The following is a 13,037-nucleotide window of genomic DNA, read 5'->3' on the forward strand; positions in this document are numbered from 1 at the left end:
CCCCATTTAATACACAGTGTTAAAATGTGTTTGCAATTCAACCAAGGAGTAGAGTAAATCTGCCATGACACAAACTGAATAATGAGACAGAAATAAACATTCATAAGGAAGAAGAATCATTTTTCCTGAGGCGCAAGGCAAGTTCAGAAGGTTAATAAGCCCATCAGTCAGTCAGCCAATGCTTTATTTCCACATAATAATAGAAGCTTATTCAAACAGCAGCTCAGAATTATTCCAACCATGCATTTTCTGAAGTAGTGTAGTCAGGGTCAAGCTAATGATGTATTAAACAAACTGTCTCTCTATCTTTGGATTGTCTTTGAAGTAACCTTTAGGGCAGGGGTGGGGAACCTCCGGCCCCCGGGCCGTATACGGGACCATTTGGTACGGCCCTCGAGGTAATTTATGAACACACGCAAAAAAGAAAAAATTAAAGAAATCTAGACCGCAAAAAAATTAAACAAGAGAGTACTTGTTTTTCCTGGCCAAGGTCAGGGTCCTTGAACACAACACGAGCCTAATGTGTCATCACGTGGTATATGTCCCGTCTGACAGGGGTGTCGTGCTGACGGAGAGCACCAGAACACCGCTCCGGCACTTCCAAAAATTGCAGTAGCCTACCCATAAGGAGCCGTACACATGCCGCAGTTTTTGCGTGGCTGTGTCTTTAGTTGAAAGCCCAGTGGCGATCTGTTCAGCTGTCACACTGATCATACAGTCAATACCTTTGTTGTTATTAGCATCTGGTTAGCTAGCTATGCTAACGAATATAAGAAGCTTTTTCTACAACCAGTGAGGTAAAGGCACATCTTTATATGATCATTATTATAAAAAAATAAGAGAATAAAGTAAACAGGTATAAAATACTATATGACAGTAAAAAAAAAGTTGTTATTAATAAACAAGAATACATTTTGAAAGGAGAGTGATTTGTAAAATGTCCATAAAGAAAAAGTAAATCTGTTTACAGTTCTGTTTCATATGGGTGTTGAGAGATGTATCCATAGGGCTCCTAATTTTGCTCTCAAAGTGCACCAGATTGATGGTATTAACTTCAATATTTAAAAAAAAAAATCTTTCTGTTTTGGTGGTCATGCCACACCGTGCACGTGCATGCATACGCGAGTCATGGTGAGATCTGGATTAAGGGGTTGCTTTTTCTTTGTACAGCATGAAAGAAAGGCCAAATGAATGGGCTGTGATTTTAGTATTTTTAAGCAGAGGTCAATAATTTGTACGGCCCTCGGAGGATGTTGAAAAAATGTAAATGGCCCTTGAGAGGAAAAAGGTTCCCCACCCCTGCTTTAGGGCCTTTACAACTATTGACCAACCCCTACCGAGTACAGTATTTTCTGCAAACAGGTCGCTCTCATTCTAGGCTACCTAGATAATATAACCCTGACATGCTTACCAAGTTTAAAATAACACCGGGCTAGGTCTCAGACGACACACTGTTCCTCATTTAGTGCTCCAGTTTGACTTTCTTGGCAATGTATGTCTGTGTGCTGCGTTAGGCGCGCGCACGTCTTCTTCGAGACCCTGTCACACACACAAGTTACAGCCCAGTGATAACTTTCTTAAACCAAAATCCAAACTTTTTAAAAGCACATTTGCTTATTTGAGCAGAAGGCTGCGGCAGAGGGTGACATGACAAACAGCACAGCGCGTAAAGTTGGATGAAATGCGGCATCGCTTGGGAGCAGAACTCAAACTCAGTAAGAGGCGCCGTCTTCACAGAGTTTAGCACGATCTTGTCAGCATCTCTGCATCTGGTGTGTGGACACAGAGCTGCTGAGTCGCCTGTTTGTTTACTGAGCACAGCAGCCCTTCATCTTCTTTTATTTAACATTCTGCGAGTATCAACTGTATTCCTTAACAGAATTAATACGGGACAAATATTCGTTAGTTCAAAACGTGTTTCTGTGCTCAGACAGTTTCGCCTCATGGCAGGTTGTAGACGAAGTTCACATCAAACTGGAATAGGAATACATGAATAAGGAACACGGTGTATCTGAAGTGAAGTCTGACTCAAGTCATAAACAGGAGGAATTACTTTTTCTGTTCAAACAGATAATCAAAGCAGCCTCAGAAAAAAACATTCATACATCAAATTGTCGCTATAGAAGGCCACTTCAAAGCAGTTTAACTCCCATACACAGACAACCATAGCACAAGTGTCGTCAAACAGAGAAGGTCAAGTTGAAAACGGTCATGATATCTTTGATTAGGAAAAGCTTAGCGTCATAAAGTCGTTTCTGTTTAGAACTAAGTGAGTTAACGTTGTGTAACACACATATCAGAACCAAAGTGTTGTTTAATACTTTGACCTGGTTTAGGGAGGGAGGAAACCCCATCAGTTTACAGGGGCCCTTGTTTGTATTTAGCTTTGATTGCTAAAGTGCCTCCATTGGGCTCCTTTGTTTACTTGCGTGACATGACATCACTATGTAACACTTGTGCTTCTATTGGCTACAGAGCTCCAACTCATTCTACTGTATAGGCTTAGGGGCGGACTTCTCAAATTGGTTGACCAAGTCCAACAAAGCTGTCCAGCTAACCAATCAGAGCAGACTGGGCTCTGCTTTCAGACAGAGGGTGAAAAGAGGTGCTGCAGTACAGGCAGTATGAGAAGAAAAGGGACCTTATTCTGCTCTTATTATAGCAGAGGCACTAAATACAAATATGAACTTATTCCATTACATGTCACTTGTTAGACGCTTTTATCCAAAGCGACTTACATACTCAATACTGTGGACAATCCCCACAGGAGCAATTTATGGTGAAGTGTCTCAGGGACACAACGACATGCTGACTGCAGTGGGGTTTGAACCTGTGCTCCCCTGATCCGAACGCCTACGGACAACCCACTACGCCACACGCCCCCTCAAATATGAACTTCTAAGCAACAAATAAGCATAATAGGGCTCCTTTAGTTTGAACTGAATGTAAGATTGTCATCAAAGGATATTATCACATTCAAGTTAAACAATTGGATCCCCTCACAGGTTTCAGAGTTCAACCTCACTCTAATCTGCCTTCTTATAACAGAAATAGTTTAAAGTGGACTAAAAGTGGCCTCTCAGTCGATATCTTATTAATACCCACATCTTGGATTCAATTTCCAGGACCACTCAGGTTTCACATCACTCCACCGGGCAAGTAATGGACTGTTTCAAGCTTCCTTATTGCTTTTCTTCCCTTCAACACATCACAGTCTTTTATTAGAGGAGATCTACGTTACGGGCAGGGCCAGGGAATCATGCACGGGTACGTTGAGATTACCATCATTTTCCAAGAGCAAGCTAATGGGGGTTCTGCGTAAGTGATACCTGAGTGTACTTGCCTAGTAGATCTCAGTAATACTACACAATGGTAACGACATCGTGCTTGGATGCTGGTGCTGTGGGTTGGTGCAGTGAAACGTGTTTTGAGTGCCTAGTGATTGAAACAGAAGGAGATTGAATAGCCTGTTTTCTTCTGATGCCTATAGGGAATTTAGCCATCTTGGAAGCTGCTGATCTGAAAAGTCCTGCGACGTGTATATCCGGCTACAGTAGGCAGGCTGTTCTGTGAGAAAGAGGCGTACAGTAAGAGGACACATGCGGTCATAATCTCTGCGCATAAACGCCCATCCCCCACCTATCTCCTTTTATTCAGAACATTAGAGACTCCATGGACCTAGAAATATCAGCTCTCATAAAATATACATGCTAGATACACAGGAAAAAAAAACACATGCCGTATTCCCTGCTGTGAGAAGTATGAAACAAGCGCACTCTGGGTGTGGAGGCACAACATCTCCAAGGGAGAATTGTCTGAATGGCTTTCTTTGATCATATTCCTCTTCCATCCACTGCGTTAACCCTTTGACTGGGCTTTTCTTTTCTTGGCTCAACGGCTCGTATATGGAGGTGGCTTCTGTATTAGGCTTTTGCAACCATACTGAGCTGATTACAGCACTATGGGTCGGCTTATGCAACATGTATGGCTCGCTGCATGGGGGGGATGTATCTTTTTCTCTCATGGTCTACTGCCGTCTCTTGTCCCGCTCTCTGGGTTTGCTGGTCACATCCCTGGTGGAACATATGACCAAACTGCAATGTTTTATTTAAAAGGTCGAGAGCAGCAACAACCACATCGTCCGATTGTATTTGTTGACTTTTAAATGTTTGGTTTTCGGGGGACATCTCAACATCTGTCCAGGGACTACAGACAATTGGCTATCTTTTGGTGCATTCAACACCTTTATTTATCCAATGGGATTTTACCTGGATAAATAAAGGTTTTGAATTGAATTGAATTGACAGCGATGTTTATTAATGTGCACTGTCCCTGTAAAATAAACAATAGATAAAAACATTAATAGATAGATGACCTCATTGATTGTGTCTGCTTTAGCCTTTCCCCGATAACATGTACGTCTGCCTGGATTAGCATGGATAAAGTGATCCATGCATCATCCTAGTCTTCTCCAATACAAACACACTTTTTCTTTCTCAAGATGTAGACAAGGGTCTTGCTATCAAGGCCATCACATTCCCTCGTGTCTTCTCCTCTGACTTGCTTGTATCCTTTCAGATGGACCCCATTTCCCCTTCTCCACACTGTCATTACGTAATTGCTCTCTCCTCTCCCCTCCTTTCCTTTCCTCTAGTCTCTAATTGAGGGTACGCTACAGGCAGAATGTGTGTGGGTGTGTGCATGAACTGTTTGAGTTTATAAGTATACATGGTGTTCACTACAGCAACCGCTATTGCATCGATAGAGTTAAGATCCGTACTGACTTTCTTAGATATACTATAGCTTCAAAAACTACACTGGAATGTCTCTCCCTTCTGCAGAATCCAATTACAGTTATACTTACACTTTCTTTTTAGTTATTTTTATGTCACTGGCGCTCTTACACACACACACAAGTTGCTGATAATTACTTCAAGGTTGCAGCTTCATTAGCCAGCAGACCTGGCAAGATAAACACTTCAAAGAGTGGAAAGAAAACATGAGGGAGGATGTTGCGAGCTAGAAGAAGTGATGTAATGTTAAAAAGTTGAGCAAGGGAACGGGAATCAAATCGGGACAAGATATGACATAATACAGCATATGAATGTATATTTAAAGAATCCTTTCATTTACTCTTTGAACGCATATCTGTGAGTTGGCCTCGGTGTCCCTCTGCATCTCTGTGTATGTGTGCATCTGTGTGTACCGTCTGTTCTGTGCATCAGAATACACCCATGCAAGAAAAAAGTCTTTGCAGTATGGGGATGAGAGAACACAGAAACAACTACACAACAAAGCCTGCAATGCATTGGAAAGAACTGAGAAAGAGTTAAGACACAAAGAGCATAGCAACACATCTTCTTAACTCTCTCTCTGCATGGCAACTGGACTCTACACATGTGGGGTTGTATAGTTCAAACACTGTTTCAAAGCAGGAAAGGCCCAGTGACGTAACCTAGTGTAAGCAGGATTAGTGAATGCTAGACACAGCGTACTGGCACACTGACTACACCGCACAACACCACAACTAGGACATCAGGAGCACAGATGCCGACGTGAGAGACAACGAAGAATAGAAAGAGCCTAACAAGAGTTTTACATGCAATCACTGTCTGTCTCAAACAAAAGAGGGACGGTATATCAAGCCCATCAGCACAAACAAATCAAAGGAATGAAAGTGGAACAGGTGAAAGACAGAGGTAAAGTCGACAGCGGTGTCAATGTAGAAAGAGAGATGTAAATGTAAATATAGTATTAAAGTGTCTTTCCTTCCTGTTCTTCATCTTATTCTCCTGTGAACTCGTATGGTTTCCCTTTGTACGCCTCTTTACGGTGCATACAGTTTAACAAAGGCAGCGGGAAACGTCAGGATGTAAGTGCAGGTCTCTAATGTCTAATACAATCCCCAGGTTCCCGCTATTTTTACTCTTTCTTTTTGTACTGGCCACTGCAATGTAGTTTGAAAGCGTAGCCAAAGCATGGGCGTCCACAGCACACAATATTGTGCGCCAATGAGTCAGAAGCACAGACTGTATCAAATATGGCCAAATATAAAAAAGACATATGCAAATTATATGGCAAACTAAAAACTGAAGAAAGTGAGTCTGAGGTAAGATAAACTAGGAATAAAAGGTTTAATTGGCGGGTGCTATTTTGCCTCACAGCTGCCTGAAGTATGTTTGACAAATGTACTGGTGACAATCAATTCTTAACTGAGTAGCAGTAACCCTTCCCCATCTGTTTTTGGGACTAAAAGAGCCCACCACGAGTAATTTACAGCCGCTTTGACATCTGAGATAATGGGAAAAGCAAGTAATGAAAGTCTCAGTGGATATCAGTCAAAATAAGCTCAAAACTCATCAGTAAAACATGTCACACACTTAATGAGATTCAAACTGTGAGGTAATTTAATGCTTCATTCCTTCAGCCCTCCACTGGCAGCACCCACATACGCAGACAAGACTCCAGACAACGCGTACACCCTCTCTCTCACACACACACACACACACACACACGCACAAAATGCATTTTCTTTTATCACTTTCAGACTGCTCTCTGCTCACACACACATAGAAATACATGCACACACAGCTTAGTTACCGTCAGACACAAACATACTCAAAGTCTCAGTTCTAGGCTGCCACCCAATCGATAATCCCATTATAGCTGAAAAGGCTCTTTTATTTGTTCTGATTGACTTTGTGGTGAGGAGGAGGCATGGTTCATAATTAAAGCAGGATTTGCCAGATTGATGGTTAAATGGGGTGGATCGAAATGTAAGCAGACACTTGGGCCATGCCACATATAGAAACATTATGATAAAGTGTTCTTTCCGAAAAGCCTCTCTCTCTCTCTCTCTCTCTCTCTCTCTCTCTCTCTCTCTCTCTCTCTCTCTCTCTCTCTCTCTCTCTCTCTCTCTCTCTCTCTCTCTCTCTCTCTCTCTCTCTCTCTCTCTCTCTCTCTCTCTCTCTCTCTCTCTCTCTCTCTCTCTCTCTCTCTCTCTACACCCCTCGTGGAGCACATCCCGCCTCTCTTTAACTTTGAAGTGTCACAACCTAAACTGAAATGTTCCACACCGTATATAGACTGTAGAAGCCATGACAACGACACACAAGCATGTAGACGCAAAACCTCCAGGATGTCCATGCATTAAACATAAAACACTAGGGCTGTGAACTTTTATATGTTAACCCTTGTGATTAAATCAGAAAGCTTAATATAAAGCAATTAAAAAATGCAAATCGAGACATTCGCAAGATCTAAACTTCCCTAGCGTAATTCCAGCACGGATGTTTTCCATGAATTGCATGGTAGTGAAAATGCAAAGAAGGTGCAAAAGCGGGCACAAGCTACACTGACTGGAGACCACAGGAGCTCAGTTAGCAGGGATCAATAGCACACCTACTCGATGACTTGTGATAGCTGCACTCGCTTCAGGTGGAGTGAAAATGGAGGAACAGCATTTTACCGAAACATGCATCAATTTCTTAAAGTTGCTGAGATTGTAAGTGATTGACAGCACTCATAGCCTCTGATGGATTTGATTATATGTTGTCCGTGAGGAAGCATTCTCACATCGTCGGAATGGTTTAAACCTGGGATGCAGCTTTACTGGTTGACTGAATGGTAAGCCGTGGTTGTACTGGACAGCTTGTACGTACAGTGTGAGGACTGTGTGCTACACTGCGTCCCAGGGCAACCGCTCCCTCAGGCTGTTTCTGTAACAGTCTGGGCTTCATTAGGATTCACACCGCTGGCAATACTGTATAACTAACATGTGCACTGCTGGTTTCAGGGTCTTGCGTGGCACCACGGGTTCAGCGATACAGAACATTAAACATGGATGCACTATCTAGAATGCCACAGTATGTTATGTGTCAAAATGTAGATAAGCTTCACACACTGCAGATAAGATTGAACTATTTTGAAAAAGTTTGTACCCACCTTCGAAAAGCAGGTACATATTTAATAATAAAAAGCTATGGTGCAGAAACCATAATTACATATGCTAATGAAAGGCAGCAGCAGCAGCAGCAGCAGCAGCTCATCCAACCAGACTGGAAGGATTTATATGCAATTGAAATGTTAACAATGTTGTAAATGGCTCTGAGATCTTACAGGGACAGCCCTAATGTCTTCCTCAATCTCATCAAGTAACTCAATAATTGCGTACCTTAATAGCGTACAATGGTTAATAGTTTCTCTGTTGGTTAACTGAAACGATGTTAATGTATAAATATGCTCTCCTTGGCATGCCTGGAATGATATCAGTGCCCTTGGCCCACTGTAATTATCACTGTATAGTGTTACACTACATGCATCATGTCTCTTTAACAGCCCCTGTATCAACAAGGCCAGCATCCTTGGAGATTTCATTGATAATCAAGCCTTGACTTTTATTAATAAGGCTCACACTTTAAGTTGGGTTGTTAGAATTTTAAAGAGATCGATTTCACCTTGAAATGCTAATTAATTAGTTCATTACATTTACAGGAGAGGATGTACAGCACTCTGTCGCTTTCATGGTGTCATAGATGTCAATCAGAGGCGGTTTTATGTTTTGCTCTACTGTTCACAAAGCATCAAAACGTGTTAGGTTGTCAAAAAGTCCTGTAAGAGGCCCCTAAAGAGGTCATGCTGCTGATTTAAAGTGACTTACTATGACAGTGCCATCTTTTAGGAGGTTTTTTAGAAATAAAATCCGAAAAAAAATAGAAACATGTGTTCATGTAGGCGATTATATCACTGTTGGATGTAACTGTGTGATGAACCATGCACATTCTCACAGGGTTACTTAGCAGGTCACAGCTGATCATATAGATAACAGTCACGTGGCATCACACATGAGCTATCACATTTGATCACAAGCTAACACCCAATTTCTTAATCTACTGTATGTGTACACGTTCATGTCCTACATAAAATGCTATATGCACAACCCTAAAATACTGCATAAAATGTAAAACCTGTGTCCTTATATACATTTGAAATTGTATTTTGCTTCGATGTGGTTTAACCAGCAATGTAGCTATATCTATCCGCCTATCTATCCATCTATAAATGTCATATAAGCAAAATGCCAAATGAATGTACTGCACAGACATAAGGAATATGTTCCTGATAGTATATAACAATAATGACTAATGAGCACCACACAATGAACATAAAGGTGGCGGCTGAGTTTGCTCGGCATTGCATTTGTCTTTGAAGAGCAAGATTGCCGCTCAGAGCTAGCACAGAAGGCGGGAGGAGAACGGAGACGAAATAATTACAACAATTACTCCTTTTACTTTATCTCTGCCTGACACACGGCACACACACACATGCACACACAGAGAAATTATAATAGCAGTGGTAAGTGAAGTACTGTCAGCGCTAATGACAGTGTTGCCAGTCAAATAAGTGCAGTAAAGGCAGGAGAGATGGCATAATATATATATAGCTTCACAAACACTTAAATATAATGTGCCTGAGTATATGACACACATGCAAGTATATACAAAGGCAAGAAGATGATGCCAAACTGAGTTTTTGTGTCGTTGCATAAACATAAGATTACATTAAATGTGCTTTGTGTGTGTGTGTGACATTGCAGAAAGAAGGTCAGACATGCTGAGTGTGTTCATGGAAAGACACACACACGCAGGTGATGAATGATTCGTAGAAATCAAATTAAAAAGATTGAAAAGCTATCAGTCATACAAATGGGTCCACGTTCATAAATATATTGTTGATACACAATAGGAAATAAATGACTTTTCTAAAAGAGAATATCCAACCTGTTTCCACTCTTTGTTGACTCCTCTCACTTTTCAGCGGCCTTCATCGTGACACAAAGATCTGCTCGTCCGGGCATGTGTCCTTTATGAACGGTTTCTCGGGGGGTGGGGGGGTTGGCAGGTGGTTCGAGGTTGTACAGCAAAATGAGTTGGTACTTTTGCTCTGCTTGTAGTAAAGGTCCTCTGCGCTTCTGCCAGGATTACAGGAAAGGAAACTGGGCTGAAATTAAGAAATATACAAATAAAAAGACGGGATTAAGTGAAAAGAACTCACTCTTAACTTTAACGTCACTGCCTGGGCAGTTGGCAAAAAAAAAAAAAGGCCTACTCATTTCCAAACAATCGTTGTATCATAACAAGCTAATAATGTACAGTCACTTTATTGCATTAAAAAAGTATCTGTTCAATCACAACCATTTATGTATTAAACCAGTAAATTAGTCGCTGGCAGTTCAGCTAATACCATTTAAAAGGTCGCTGAAATGTCTAGCGTCTTTTGAGACACAAAATACGTGCCCCACTAAAAACTAAAGGATTTCAAATAAAATGGAAAAGCAGGGGAGGGAGCAGGTGGATACATGAATGTATTCTCTACTCAAGTCTAGACAGAGGAGAAAGTGTTGAGAAAAGAAGAGGGGTGAAGGGATTTTTTGAAAGCATACTGATTTTCCCCGTGCATCGAGATCACGAAGAACTGCGCAACAGACCGGACACGCATTGCAAATAATGCAGAGAGCATGGGAGTGACGCAACGCAGGAAGGATCTATCTATCTATGAATCATATGCCTCTCCCTCCCAGAGTTTCTCTCTTGTTCTCCTACTCACGATCCCTCTGCTGTGGTTCCCATTCCCATTGCAGATAACCAGTATAACAATAATGACAACAAAACTGTCCGATGATGCGTAAGAGAGGTACTAGGTGACAGATGGCTGGGTCTGTATGTGGTACTATATATATAATGAGATGCTACCTCTCTTCCTGTTTCAGTCGCGGAGTAGGACACCTGTCACATCACACCTCCAGCCGTCAGTACGCAACACACTACCTACCTAGGAATAATTTGAGCAAATAACTGTCAGAGAAACTGACACACACGGCTCGCTTTTCTCACTCTCCACTGGTCTCTCCTTTTCTTCTCTGCCTCGCTTTCTCTGTCTCTCTCTTTCCTTCCAGCACTTTCTGAGACACACACACACACACACACACACACACACACACACACACACACACAAACACACACAAGCAGAGACACAGACGGTCTAAATCAGTTAGGGGAGCCCGGCCGGCTGCGCCAAAGTGAGCCGAGCGTGACATCTCACTTTCAGCAGTAATACTGGGCTGAGCCTGCTCCTCCCGTACACGTTAAATGGTGAAAGAGCTCTGCATTATACTTGATCATGACTAGACACAGCACGGTATATGCATGTGAGAAGAGAGCACACTGAGGGAAACACACACACACTTGGTAAATAGGGTGGATACAGTGCCTGCAAGTGACATAATCGCGCACACAGCATGTTTTGCTTGCACCCTGCAGACACTAAAACAAACACATATGCTTATCTTAGACAGACAAAAACAAGGTTTCAAGCTGAAATACATTAGGAGGGTGTCTCCCCAGTGTGCTCTCACAACAAAATAGTAGAAAATAAAGAAATCCAAGACAACAAAAAAGATGCAGAGACCTTATTGAAGATGTGCATGTGCCAGTGTCTTGCTCAGCAAAAACAAGTATTGGAAAAATCAAAGCATGGGTAAAATTGGAGCCCACTTGAGGTGTTCTTGTTTGTGCTTTTCACATTATTTGTTTATTCCAAGACGGACTATATATACATGCAAATACAATATGTAATGTCCTCTCATTCCTCAACAATGCTGCCTACTTCTCACCATGTTGGTTTTATATTCATGGTGCTTTTTAAGGATGTGTGTTTACTAGCAGGCCTACACAGTGTTTCTAGAGGTCCAATGGGTTTCCTAGGGACATTTCATCTTAAGGGATCTACTTGGGCTGGCAGTTGAGCTCCGAACAAACATTGCGCAAATGTACTGCATATTCACGCTTGAACCATTTTCCATTTTTAAAAATAGAGGTCGCCCTTTGGGCCACCCTCAGGTCAAACTGTCCTCTTTGCAACCAAGATGTTGAAATCTAAGGGGCAGATTTCCATTCAATTTGCTGGGGATGTCTCCGCTCCCTGGAGGAGGAATTCTAGTATTTTGGGTGGTCTCTCTGAACTTTAATGTCGGGGGGCAAAGCTATTTCCAGCTGTGCACATGACATCTGTCCTGAATCTGCCAAAGAATTACCGAGCAGTATGCACTCCAGAGAATAAAACCTCCTCAATGTAGACACTCCATGTAACTCCATTTGATTGTAGCACCGGTGGCGTAGCATTATAATCAGGACCAACTATTGTGTAACCCTACTGATGCAGCTTTTAGAACAGCACATATATTGTTCATGCTGTGTGTACTATTCACACAACAGGTTATACATTTTTGGTATTTTTTCCCACAGTTAGGTATGGCCCTACTTGCACTTCCCTATGTGTTGCTCCCTCAACAGGCAGTGACGCAGTGTGTTTTCTATCTTGTCTAAATGGCATTCTCAATAATAGATGGGCAGCGTGTCTGACTACTCCGTCAGCCTCCAGCGAGCGTTTAAAAATAGCCCGATTCTGTAGACACAAAACACATCAGTATTGAAACAAACCTGAGCATGTCACCACTTACAAAACTTTAGAAGAACTCTATAGAGCAACATGTGACCCGAAGAGACCTGGAGCTAGTTAGCTGTTAATGCTAACAATCTCTGAGGTGACGCCTGTGCAATAAGTCAAATATGTACATTATGTATCTTTATTTCTCCCTATTGGTCAGATGTTTATTGTCTTTTTTCAATAGTTATCTCCATCTCCTACTCGGTATTACATCACAGCTGCTGACACAATCAGAGGGTTGTAGGTGAATCAGTCCTTTGTCCTATGTTCAGCACACACAGCCAACACATGCATATCCAAAGAGAAGCCCTACTCATACTGTGGCTACGTGGTGTGAGCAGCTTTATAGCCTCCACATCCTCTCATCCATTGGTGAATATGTTACGGAATCATATGTGTAAGCTTTATCTATAGGGGGTTGCACATGTGTTTCTATAATAACTCTATCCTTAGTCATTACAGCCTTTCATCTGCATGAACAGTGAAAGCTAACCATTTGGAAAGACCAAGAGATGACGGAGGAAGAAGTGAGG

The 13,037-nt window shown here is 41.9% G+C and overlaps 1 protein-coding gene across 2 annotated transcripts in view; it reads right to left on the reverse strand.

The window, feature by feature from the left end:
* LOC117450574 (protein phosphatase 1 regulatory subunit 29) overlaps nt 1-13,037 on the reverse strand; it is a 75,410-nt gene that overhangs the window by 38,993 nt on the left and 23,380 nt on the right. The window contains exon 2 of one of the 2 annotated variants that reach the window (XM_034088407.2): nt 9,780-9,999. The exons of the other annotated variant lie outside the window; for it this stretch is intronic. The gene's annotated coding sequence lies outside the window, so the exon portion shown is untranslated. The remainder of the gene's footprint in view (nt 1-9,779; nt 10,000-13,037) is intronic. 2 annotated transcript variants of the gene reach the window in all.

Source organism: Pseudochaenichthys georgianus, chromosome 8 (assembly GCF_902827115.2).
Source record: "Pseudochaenichthys georgianus chromosome 8, fPseGeo1.2, whole genome shotgun sequence".
NCBI classification, from domain to species: Eukaryota; Metazoa; Chordata; class Actinopteri; order Perciformes; family Channichthyidae; genus Pseudochaenichthys; species Pseudochaenichthys georgianus.